At 26.0% G+C, this 12,587-nt stretch overlaps 1 long non-coding RNA gene across 1 annotated transcript in view; it reads left to right on the forward strand.

The window, feature by feature from the left end:
• Window positions 1–4,338: 4,338 nt before the first annotated feature.
• Window positions 4,339–12,587, forward strand: part of LOC136969573 (uncharacterized) — a 93,215-nt gene continuing 84,966 nt past the window's right edge. Inside the window, exon 1 of the long non-coding RNA XR_010879845.1 lies at window positions 4,339–4,540. This is a non-coding gene — a long non-coding RNA (uncharacterized lncRNA). The remainder of the gene's footprint in view (window positions 4,541–12,587) is intronic.

Here is a 12,587-nt window from a genome sequence, read left to right on the forward strand (position 1 = left end):
ATGAAGAGCTATTTTATTTCTTTAATTAAATTGTAAACATGTTTTAAAATTCAAATAAACACGTATTCTGTTTCATACAAATAAGAAGAGAGTTAATTCGCTTAAAATTTATGGCATCTTCTGATTCACAACAAGGTTATGTTCCTAGAGGAAGTGTCATGAATGGAATAACTTACAAGCTAAAATGTATTTGAATGAGTTACATTCCAGCACCAAAATTATATACTGGTATTACGTATAAATTAAAATTAACGTGTAATATTTTAATAATTAAACCAGAACATTATACAAGTACTTTTAATAGATTTTTAAGTAAACAGTCATTTAAAGAAAAACAGTAAAAATAATGTATGTACGGTACTAAAATTGTTTAAAAAATAAAAATTAAATTAAAGCTTTGTGTTATGGTTGAGAGAGAGAAACATATGACATCACTGAATGGTTTGTGTTTAAAGCAGTGGTTCTTAACCTTTTTATACTCGCGGCCCACCAAATATTTCATAATTTTTTTGTGACCCCAATTTTTTTAATAATTTATACTTGTTAAATTATCTATAATAAATTGATTTTTTATTATTGCTTTATTTTTTATGTAATAAATGTAAATCATAACTTTATTATTTCATTATCTATTTAAATAACATCCAAACTTCACAATTAAACATAGAAACTCATTAATTTTTAACAAAGAATAAAATAAATATTTAAAAATTCATAGAAAAAACAAAAAATATTCGAAAATAATTTAACGAGATTTCTTGTGGTTATGTAATTCCTTGAACTTCTATGCTTACGAACCAATATTTGATATAATCACGATCGTATTTTCTAATTTTAATGTTACTTAATTTTATACCTTTAGTTTTAGGACTTGTGGTTTTTTCCGTTGCATTTTTCACTGCATCATCATCGGAACTTTCACTAGTATTTTCTTCACTATATTTTCTTTTTGAAGGTCCCGGTCCGTGATTACTTACATTAAAAAACTTTCTAATGTTCCTTTCTGTTTTTTGCTCGTTTTAATGGGTTAATTATAAATAATTAAAACTAAACACACAATATAAGAAAGAAATGCACTATTATTCGATCCAAAGTCGATGCTAAAACTAAAACACCCACTACTTGTAAAGATTTTGCATATCTTTTGCAAAAATATTTAAATTTTCAAACCCTACTACTAAGCCTACTATTTTTGCATAATTATTTTTAAAATTCCAAGCGTTAATAGTTTCTTAGAGTTTGGAATAAAAGAAGTAAATACTGCGGTGTAAGTAGCGTATTTGCATTCATTTCTTCTGTACTAACAAAATATATAGGAAGAAATAGGAAAAACGTTATCTTTCTTATTTCACTGTTCAATACGATATTCGGTTATACATCAATTTTCTTTTTATTATATTCTGAAGGAAATTTTGCATAATTTGGCGGCCCCCCGGCAAACTTCTTACGGACCCCCAGGCGGCCGCGGCCCCCCGTTAAGAATCACTGGTTTAAAGGACTCAATGGTCGAGTGTCCACGGGGGTTGAGCTCCTTTTGCCTCTTAGCGGACACCTTTAGAACTTTTTTTTTTTTGTTTTTGAATAAATGAAATACGTAGAATTTTTCTTTATTAATAAAAAGAAGTTTTAAAGATTTTAATTTTCTGATAGTAAAAATAGAATTTTATAAGGGAAGAAACCATTATGAACCTCTAAGTTTTCTCCGGGTCCGGGGAAAAATTCGCAGTTCTTTCTCGACCGCCATGCGTGCGGCACTGAATACAATGGTGTATACAAAGAGTGGGCTGAATATAATTAAAATTTATTTGTTCGAACTTGAAAACGATGTTTTTAAAAGCATTTACGACGATAAATATAGTCTATCGAACTGTCTGCAATACGATCGTTCTGCGCATATTAATAAAAGGTACAATGCATATTAATATTCAGATATTTTAAATTTTTGAATTAGTCTCTTTTTGAGAACTTCTGACTGGCTAATACAGTAAGGGATATTGAATTAATGAACTCTAAAAACAATCCTGTTCGGATGTGTCTAGTTGGTTAGTGACAGTGGGAGCAGCTATTCGACCAAAAAAAAATAATAATAATAATAATAAACTTGAATGGATTTACTAAACTAAATCGTTTCACTAAACAACTCGACTAAATTTCACTGTCCACACACGGTTAGTTACTAAATTACTGGTTCTGTCTGAACAAGCCTTAACAGACAGTAAATAATTTTTAAAAGTTAACAACGAAAAGTTTTCCTGGGGCTAATATTAACATTGAAAAACGTTAAAAATAATCCGCCGTTTAATAAAACGGCGAGTTTTTTTTTTTTTTTTTTTTATTAGTACTTGCTGTTAAAACATACTGTACAGTACATGTACTGTCTTTAAATCACTAGGGGCCTTAAAAAAAAACAAACAAAAGTTTAAGCTTATACAAGCAAGTAATCAATAAATTTTTAATTTTTCTTTGCAATTATTCACATTATATAATTAACAAATAAAGTAAAAAATATGATCTTAGTTCAAACTCTATGTTTAATGTTTTAAGTAAATAACCGGTAATTTTTGTAAATAATTTAACGCTCGATATATAGAAACGTCAATATACACTTTAATAACAAAATTGATGTATTTGACGTAAAAACTGATGTATTAAATAAACCAATTATATATAAGCTTTATATATACATTTCTTTTTTTTGCGATCGAATCAGATCATTGCAGAGTGAAGCTTTCGAATGATGCGACCAGCTGTTCGTTTTCGAAGGAAACAAGAATTCCTAAAGCGAAAAACTGTTGGGAGATATGAACAAGACAACAGCCAGCATTGCTTGAAAAAAAAAAAAAAAAAAAGAAAAGAAAGAAAGAAAGAAAAAGATAGTGCAAAATTCCATTATATCTCACCTGCTTTTCGAAATTTTGAAAAACAGATAAGATACTCTATGTTGGAATTTACTTCGATATCGTTGAATAGAAGACTGTATGAACAATTTTTAATAGGAGGAAATAAGATAATTATAGTTCTACGCAATCTATCGACATTGCGTAAAATGTAAATTAAATTGGGATTACTTATTACAAAACAAATAAAAAAAAAAAGATAAATAAAATGAAATTTAAATTAAATTCTTTCATTTTACAGCCAACTAATGGTTCTATTTGCCATAATTAATGGACAATTTATTATTTTAAATACGGGAATATATATATATATATATTGTTTTTATCGGTAACCACACAAGTCAACATTTAGATGAAAAGCTAACAGATGAAAAATATCGTTAACTATATAATTAAAATTTTAAAAGCAGCTTATCGCTAATATAATTTATTCCTAATTAATTAATAAGAAAAGAATCCTTATAACGTAATATATAAAGCCATTTTCTTAATTAAGAAAATGGCTTTATATATTACGCTATAAGGATTATAAGAATTTCAAATTATAAAAGCATGAATCTAATTTCTTTAATTTTTCGTAATATTTCAAGAATATAATCTTAAAAATATTTGTAATTTTAATAGTTTTTGAATGATGAAAAAATATTGTACTAGAAAATAAAGTATTGATACTTTCGTATATTTTTATATAATTAACATTTACTCTTTTATTCTTACTTTATTTTTGAATTTATATAAAATAAATTGTATACTTCATTTATTTATTGGATAATTCTCTCTGAAAAACATAAAAAAGTGTCTCTAAATATCGTTAAAGTTGCAGACGTAATAATTTTATTACAGAATTTTAAAAATAGGTGAGTTGAATCTTACTATGCAATGCATTTGTAATACACTTCAAAATATATTTCCTTATTTATTTGTGTAATACAGTATTAATAAGACATTGAAATAATTACTAAACATCTAAAATAGCTCAATTGTAACTTACTAAAATACTCCAATGTAATTGTATATTTAATAACTATTTAGGAACTTTTGCGAAAGAAATTTCAAGAATTAATTTCATAAAAATTTAATATTTAAAATTCATTTAAAACGTTGATACGATTTACAATTAATTAAAGCAATGATGGTAAATTAAATTGCAAATGTTCTTCTTTCGTAAGATATAGGCCTATACTGTGTACGAAAACAAGTTTGTTGCAAAAAATCACACACTTCTACATTTCCTGTTTGTCTTTAAACCCTCCCTCTTGAAAATAACTTATTACAGAAAGACTTTTTTTCTTTCTGTAATAGTCAACAAACATTACATCATCACCTGCTTCGTTTCCTGTTCATGTCCGGAAAGAGTTTGGTGAAATGAATACCCCCTCGGGCTATTCTTGCAGCTGATTGGTGGAAAACTCGGGCGGCGTCGTATCAGTTTGTTGTTGTATTACCATAGTAACCGAAAGGACCCCTTTGTGCTACTAACCCACTCGCAACCCCTTCATTACAAGAACGAATTTCATGGTCAAGGGCAACTTTTTGGAAATTCGAAAGTTTCGAGTGAAAATTTATGAAATTGCGGGATTTACGGAATTATCAAAAATAGTTATATTAATTCTTCAAATGCATTGGAATTATAAAAGATAAAGGTAAGTTTAAACTTTTCGTATAAAGTTTTAAAAGTTGATGTATGAAATTAATAATTTGCCTAAAAATTATATTTAAATTAAGCTCACAAAATGAATCTTCTAAATCTAAGATACGATAAAATCTATTATTTATAATTGCGCTAAGGATTAAAGTTCCGTTTTTTATTATATAAATGTTTTTCTTTATAAAGCCTTCATTAAAAGTTTTTAATGAAATTTATAATAAATCTATCCAATAAAATAAAGAAATATTTGAAATTTTTGGTGAATTTTACAAATAATTTAAATGAAAAAAACAAAGATTTTTATAGTTTTAAAATTTATTTCTGTGGAAAATAAAGTATTTTAACTTATTTAATTAAAAATTATATTTTATGATATTCTTCCCAAGAATTTACAGTAAATTTTTGGGGAAAAAATCTGAATAAATTATAAACAATTATTAAATAAATTAAACTTCTTTATTCGCCCGAAAATTAAGTTTAAAATTATTTTTTAAAAATTTATGGTTTTAAATTCATTCATTTTTTATTTTTTAAACACAAACTTTAATTATTTAATCATTTAAATTTTTAGTTTAATTCGACTTGTAAATTTTGAAAAAATATTTTCTGAATTCGTTTCCATTTTTAAATTTTCTTCTTGTGTTTTGTATTTGAGAAAATTTTCAATGTTTTTTAATTGTTTTAAGGTTAATTTTATATAATTTCTCGCGAATAATAATGGCGCAAGAGAAGAAGAAATAAACAAATAAAAATTTGAACTAGCGACCAATCAAATTGCAGATAATTGTCGCAATGCGGATATATCGATTGTCCTTTGATTTGTGACTCATCCGCGCTTCTTAACTTTTGCATAAATTAGTCCATAAAAATTTCATTATGGTCGCACCGTTTTAATAAATTTATTTGAATTTTATGAATTTTCTCTCTTTGTATCTATCAGAACATATAATTGAATTAAGTAAAAGATGGAAAATTTAAAAGCAAATTGAATTTTGGTGAAATTACATATATTAAACAATAACTGAATATTCTATTCCCAATTCAGTGTAGACTAGGTTTAATTTTAAATAAAATATTTATCAAATACACCTTCTTGATTACAAATTACAAGTTAAATATAACAAGAATTTACAGTTGGTGTTAACAGTAGTAGTATTTGGTTAAATTTGTTTCTGCATACCTTGTTCAATTAAGCGTTTGAATGGATGGAGTAGAAAGCTCTGTATCAACAGTCAATGCCCAAGAGGTGTAAAGCTATAATTAAATCAAAAGTTTCCTGACAGTTTAATTGACAATAAAAATGCCCCGTTATTATTTAATATTTGTTATTTCATTTAAGACACACTTAACTGAATTCGTCATATTGGAAGTGTATTCTAATTACAGATCCGCTTATGGTTCCCAAATTAACTCGAAATTATTCAATTTAAAATATTCATAATTTAATTTTTTAAATGCAAACTCTTCTCGTATTCTTCTGAATTTGATTCCCTTAGATCAGCTTCATGCTTTTAACCTACATATCGTATATAAGGGTTGAAGGTCGGATGCATGAATACAACGTGAATATTTTTATGAATCTATTTGAAATAGTAGTTTAATGGAAATAATACGGTAATTTATCGTTTATTATATTTATTATTACTTAATTTTAACCTTTATAAATGATTTCATAAGCATCTTGACGGCTCTGTTAAGATGGTTATGGAATCATATTCAAAAGTTTGCTGCTTTGTTGGATTTATCGAGATGTTTGTTCCAATCAAAATAAAGTTCCCTACTCCTGAGAATAAGAATCAAATCGGGATTCCAATTGGATTGAAATCGATCACAAAGAAATAAAAATTATGCTATTTTCTAGAAATAAGAAAATGATTAATAGATAAACACAAACTGCTATTTTATTCTATGTTAAGTTGATTTGAGAGTATTACGAAGAAACCAGAGATAAAAATTTCTGGTACAAAATAATTCTTTCAAAAAAAAATATATATATATATATGTTGATAGATATAAAATCTATCTATTTCAATTGAAAATTTATGTGGATATTTATATAAATATTTTGTATAATTTTTGTTTTAAAGTAAGCCCACAATATAGAATCATTAAAATTGGAATGCAGAAAGTTCTCGAGATTGCCTGCGGGGTGGATCATGTTTGAATAAAAGACTAAGTGACGAGTCGATAGCTTACATTTACGTATTCGTAGGCAAGAAACTTTCTAGGAATAGAAAACTAGAAATATAAAATCAAATGTAAGTGAATCAGGAAGACCGATCGCGTATCTATAAATATATAATAAATAAAACTCGTCTTTTTATTTCCGAAATTCTGAAGCATTTTAAATATTTAACAAAGGTGTGAAGTAAATTATAAGCAAGAGAAAATAAATAAAATATTTCTAATGCTATTAAAACAAATACTTTTATAGTGCTTTTTTAAATCTTATTATAGTGTTTTAAACGTTTTTTAGTGTTATCCCACTATTATATAATGGAATAAGCTATTATCGGAATTTAAAAAACATTACAGCTTACGGATAAAATATGGTTATAGATTTTATAACTTAAAAAGTAAGGGGATAGTTTTGTAACAGTACAATATATTTTCCTAGTGAATATTTTAGCTCGATTTTGAGCAGTTTTGAACTTAGATACTAACGATAATACACGTCATTCTCGATAGTCATTTGCTATAATGATTTATGACTTAGACGATTGCAGTTGGATTAACAAACTTGATTAGAACGTGATTAACGGTAACAATTCACTTTGCAGATATTAAGATACTGTACTGAAAAATTGTTCTCCGTATACTTAAAAGTTCATACATTAAACTGATTTTAGATTAAAATAACTTGTAAAAACTTATAATTTTTATTGTTGATTTTGATATTTGAATGTAGATAAGCTTAATAACATTGAAGATAGAAAGTATCAATTCAATCCTATAGTAGTGTGGAAATTACATAAAAAATATAATACAATTAAACATCTAATTATAATCTTAAACATTTTTCAAATACTTAATCAAATACAAATATTTAAACAAAGACAATAGTTTAAAAGTAAAAACTAAAATAAATTAACATATTTGCTGGAAACAAAAAAAATCCAAGTTTATTGGTAACCTTGACCTTCTTTTAGGGCTACCAGAAACCTAAAAACATCTCTGAAATGCTATATAGAATGAAGTTTACATTTAAAACTAAAATAAAATTTTAGCAGTTACGTACAGTACATAGAATTTAACAAAATATTCTTTAATTAATACACGGAATAGTTAAAATATTACCGATTATTTTTTTATTGTTTCGTTGCTTATGTTATTCTTACGTATCCAAGAAGGCCGATTCAAATAAGTTGTTTTGAAAATGCAGGCGTTTTAAATTATGCTTCATACTATGATTAACCCTATGAAAATAGGAGCAACAATAGATTATTTAATGATTACACAAGAAAAAGTGTTAAGTTTATTCGCGTCTAAAAGATAAATAATTTAGTTTTCAATATGAAAGTAACTACCGAAAAATTGACTTCACATTTCAGTCTTTGGCTGAATTTTCTTATTGATTTCACCTCTTAAATTTGAGATGAAGTGAATTAGTCAACCGGCAATATATTTTTAAAAATCGTTTAAAAAATGTAAGCGAATATCTTATAACCTGATTTAATGCGCTAGATGAAATATCTTTGCGGTATTAAGCTTCATTAATTTATATTTGTAAATCTATTAAAATGAAGTGAATAATTTTGACACAGCTCCAATAAACGACTTTATTAATTATTTATTTGATGATAAAAATAAAAATAATTCTTTTTAATAATATTTAAATAGATACTTTTACCAGTTGTTGAGTTAATGTTTTTTCTATAAAACTAAACAACGCATTTCCTTAATAAATGCAGTTTATAGTTTATCATTTAGGTATATAGAATTTTATTTAAACAATAAAAATTAATCTTTTATTTTAAATTATTCTTAAATAAAATGTTTTAAACATGTTATCAAAATATTTTGTTAAATAAACTGAAAAATTGTACAGCCATCCTAATTAATTTAATACTTGGTAGTAAGTTTTTAGATTATTACTTACTTGGTTTATTAAGATATTTATACTGTTTTTCACAAAATTCAAAATAAAAAAGTTCAATTCAAATATTGTTTTAGCAATCATTTCTTAATTAGAACATAATTTATTAGATGATTGGATTTAATTATTGAATATTTAAACTTAAAAAACGATGACGCAAACATAGATCAATCATCGTTTCGTTGATAATTTGTTTTAAACAATTTTGAATGAATGATTTTTCAAAATTATTCTAAAAAAGAGATCGTATAAAAAGCAGTCCTTTATAAACGAGGTTTGTACTCTGAGAAGTTTCTTGATGACGTAGGACTGTCTTATTGGGCTGCAATTTTTGAAAAAAATTGTAGTTTATATATTTATTTATTTATTTAGATAATTTTTGAAAATATTAGGAAGATATTGATACTTTCATAAGTGTAAACCGCACTTACGAAATGTCTTCGTACTATTTTTTTGTGTATGTTAGTAGGGCTGATTCTACTTATTACCATACGAATCGTCATAAATATGTTTGGAGCTTCAGAGGATGTAAAAATGGCTTTGATTATTAATTAAATCTAAATAATAAAATGATTATAATTATATGTACAGTACTTAAATACTACATATGTATGAAATTATTAAAAGCGAAACGAACCGAAAAAGGTACTAGATTTGCTAATTAATAAAAATCAGGTTAATTATAAATTTTATATTGAATTTTATCAATAATTAATTAATATTTAACATTTAATCTAATTTTGAGGAATTTCGTGAAATGCTTAAGGTTCAACTATTTGTATATTATAGAAAAGTATGTAATTCACTTTAACTATTAAATTCTTGATAAGTCATAAGCAATATTACTTGATTCAGATTTTATTAATATATCAATAGTTAGGCAGGGTGTTAAAAGCATTTACCATTTATATGGTAGATAGTACACATCATACCGAGTAAGACCTTCGTAAAAATAGGTCAAAAACTCAATCGTTTCTGAGATAAATAATCCGACAAATACCTGGAATTTTCAAAAGTTTGTGCATCTGTAAGTGAATAAAAATGGAAGATATGCGAAACACTCTGAATACATCGAGATAAGGATTGCAAGATTATCCTCTCTTTTCACGTTTCATGCGAAACATACCGATAGAAACCAATAAAGCAGCCATGATATTAACATATAAAATTCTTAATACCTTGTAATTCAGAAACGATTGAGTTTTCGACCTATATGTACTAAACTTTTCTTCAGTACTGTTTGTACTATCATCCATATAAATGCTAAACGTTTCTTTTAATATCCTGTATAAAAATATAAGTACAGATTACATTTAATTTTTTTTAATTTCATTAAAATAATTATTTCAGAAAAAATCAGCCTGAGTGTATTTCATGTAGGCCTAATTGTTTTTCTTGGAAATTTTTGAATTGATACCACATGTGCCTGTATTCATCTATTGTGTTTTTTAATGCGTCAAAAGTGTTTCTCAAAATTTAATATTCAGTTGATCAAAAAATTGAATAAAATATTGTAAATATTTATTTTCATTTGTCGAATCAACTTATATTTTTACTTCTGCATCTAAGAATTTCATTTACGAACTGCAAATTGTTATATAGGCTAATATTTGAAAGGTTTGTGCAAATAAAATTTTAAAAAATATTTCTAGTTGTCTAAAATTATGTACATAGAAACGTGATGTAGCAAATTTATAATACTCGTATCGTTTTTTTAAAAAAATTGTCGCTTCCTTTTTACATTATATAATCTACGAATGGTATTTTTACTAAAGCCAGGTGTTTTTTCAAGGCACCTGGTTTTACTTGCGAATGATTTAAATAAAAATGATTTTGATCTTAAAAATTAATTAAAAACCACAAACAGATTTAAAAAGTTTTACAGCCGCTACAACTTTAAAAGAAATCGTAATTCTAGAGTAAAAAAAGACTGTAAAACACCTTCATTTTTTGATGATTTAAATGTTCAGATAAGAAAATTCAGGGTATTTTGAAAGATATTTTTGAATTAAAGCCAATTCGAATTAAAAGAATATGGAACTATCCATCAATATGCATTACGCACGATTCTTTTATGATTTAGTTTAAAGCCGTATCTCCACTTCCGCGAAGTGCTTACATAAAATGTCAACATTTTTTCAAATGACCAATCACGAATCAGAATTTTATAATTATTGCTGTATACTGATACGGTTTACGCCGAATTTACACGTTATGTAGAAATGACGATCCGGCCGTACTGATAAATAATTCAAAGCTATATCTGTATTAGATTCTAGCTGAAATATTTTTCAGCCTAATTTTATCTATATAAAATATATATATAGCCTTATTTACTTCATTCCATTTCTCTCATCCGGATTCCGTGCGATGGCATTAATCGGACAGTTTTCACGGTTTCTCTAAGCTCTGTGAAAAATTGAATTCGATTTAAATCTTTTTAATTGTTCGTACATAATTTAGAGTAGATTGAGGAACCGTTCTTCACCCTTTATCTTTTGTTGGTTGACTTTATTACAGATCACGTCTGTCCGTAACAGACAAAATAGAGATATTAATTTAATATATTCAGAATTGACGTCTCGCATTATTTTATTCAGCCCTTTGTTATTTCAAATGAAAACTATTGTTTCTATTAAACAGAAATAAGCTTATTGAAAATAATTTTGATGTCAAATTATAATTCTAACTGTAAGGCATTATGAAATAAATTCTATTACTGTTAGGTTTTTTTTTTTTTTTTTTGATAATTTCTGCATAATTTCTGATAAATAATGTGACATTTTATCTCAAATTTTGAAGACAATTAAAATTTAAAAATAAAAGAACATATTTTAAAAAGACATTTTCTTTTGCCTTTATCTGTTTTTAACAATTTAGAACGGGATCGTTGAATATTTATTATGTTTATAATGCTTAAGGCTCAGTACTATGGAAATTTATAAAAGATATACGATGATTTGTTTATTTTTTTAAATGTCTTTTTTTGATCCTCGCTCTCACTGTCTCCTCTTGGTTGCCCGGTGAAGAGTCTACGCCATAATTGATAACTTTGTTTTGTTCGGGTAGTCACAACTGTTTTGAATGAAAAAGAAAATTTACCAACTATAGGCTACCAAAATTACAAAATTAATTTGGCTTATGAAAAAAAAAAACTATTTATTCAGACATATTTTCTCATAAATTGTAATAATGATTATAGGCCTATCTTTTTTTTTGTTTTGTTTTTTTTTATATACAAACAAAAGATACTAGTAGCTGAATGTCAGAACGTTAATGCACATTTTAGTTCTGCTTCTAAATTTATGTTTAACAATTCGAAATCTGTATTTTGATTTAATCATCTCCATCGTTGAAAATGTTGATTCGCAAATTCGCGTCGAACCGAACATACGCACACCTCGGGTAATCGTTTTGAAACTTCAATTTTATCACAAAAAGAACTCTTATCAGTTAAAAAATATATATTTCTATGAATGTAAAAACGTATTTCCATAGCTTTAGAATTTTATCAAGCTTTTAAACTTTCTCATTTTACAAAAGTAAATGTTTTATATTCCTCGTTTCTATAATGACGAAGTAATAGCGAGTTCCATGGTGCAATTCGATATACCAAATTTGAATAAATGACGGAAAATTTTAAAAGTTCCTTTGAACTTATTGAAATCAAGAATCCCTTCAACCTAAGTATCCGTTTCTTGTTAAAAATATCACAGTCTCAATTTTCATCCAAAAAAAAAAATTGTTTAATATTTCAAAATGGATGAAATCGTTATTTTTAATTCGTGTCAAAAGTAGATTTGTTTCGGACTAATAGATTCTCTTGATCGTGTACTTACTCTGGTTATATTATTTTTCTACAATTTCATATTAAGTTTAGCTAAATGAAGCATTATATCTGTCAAAAAAATTTAAATAACGTTACCATAACGAACTTTCCGAAAAC

The sequence above is a fragment of the Centruroides vittatus genome, unplaced genomic scaffold (assembly GCF_030686945.1).
Source record: "Centruroides vittatus isolate TY-2023 unplaced genomic scaffold, ASM3068694v2 contig_1035, whole genome shotgun sequence".
In the NCBI taxonomy this organism is placed as follows: Eukaryota; Metazoa; Arthropoda; class Arachnida; order Scorpiones; family Buthidae; genus Centruroides; species Centruroides vittatus.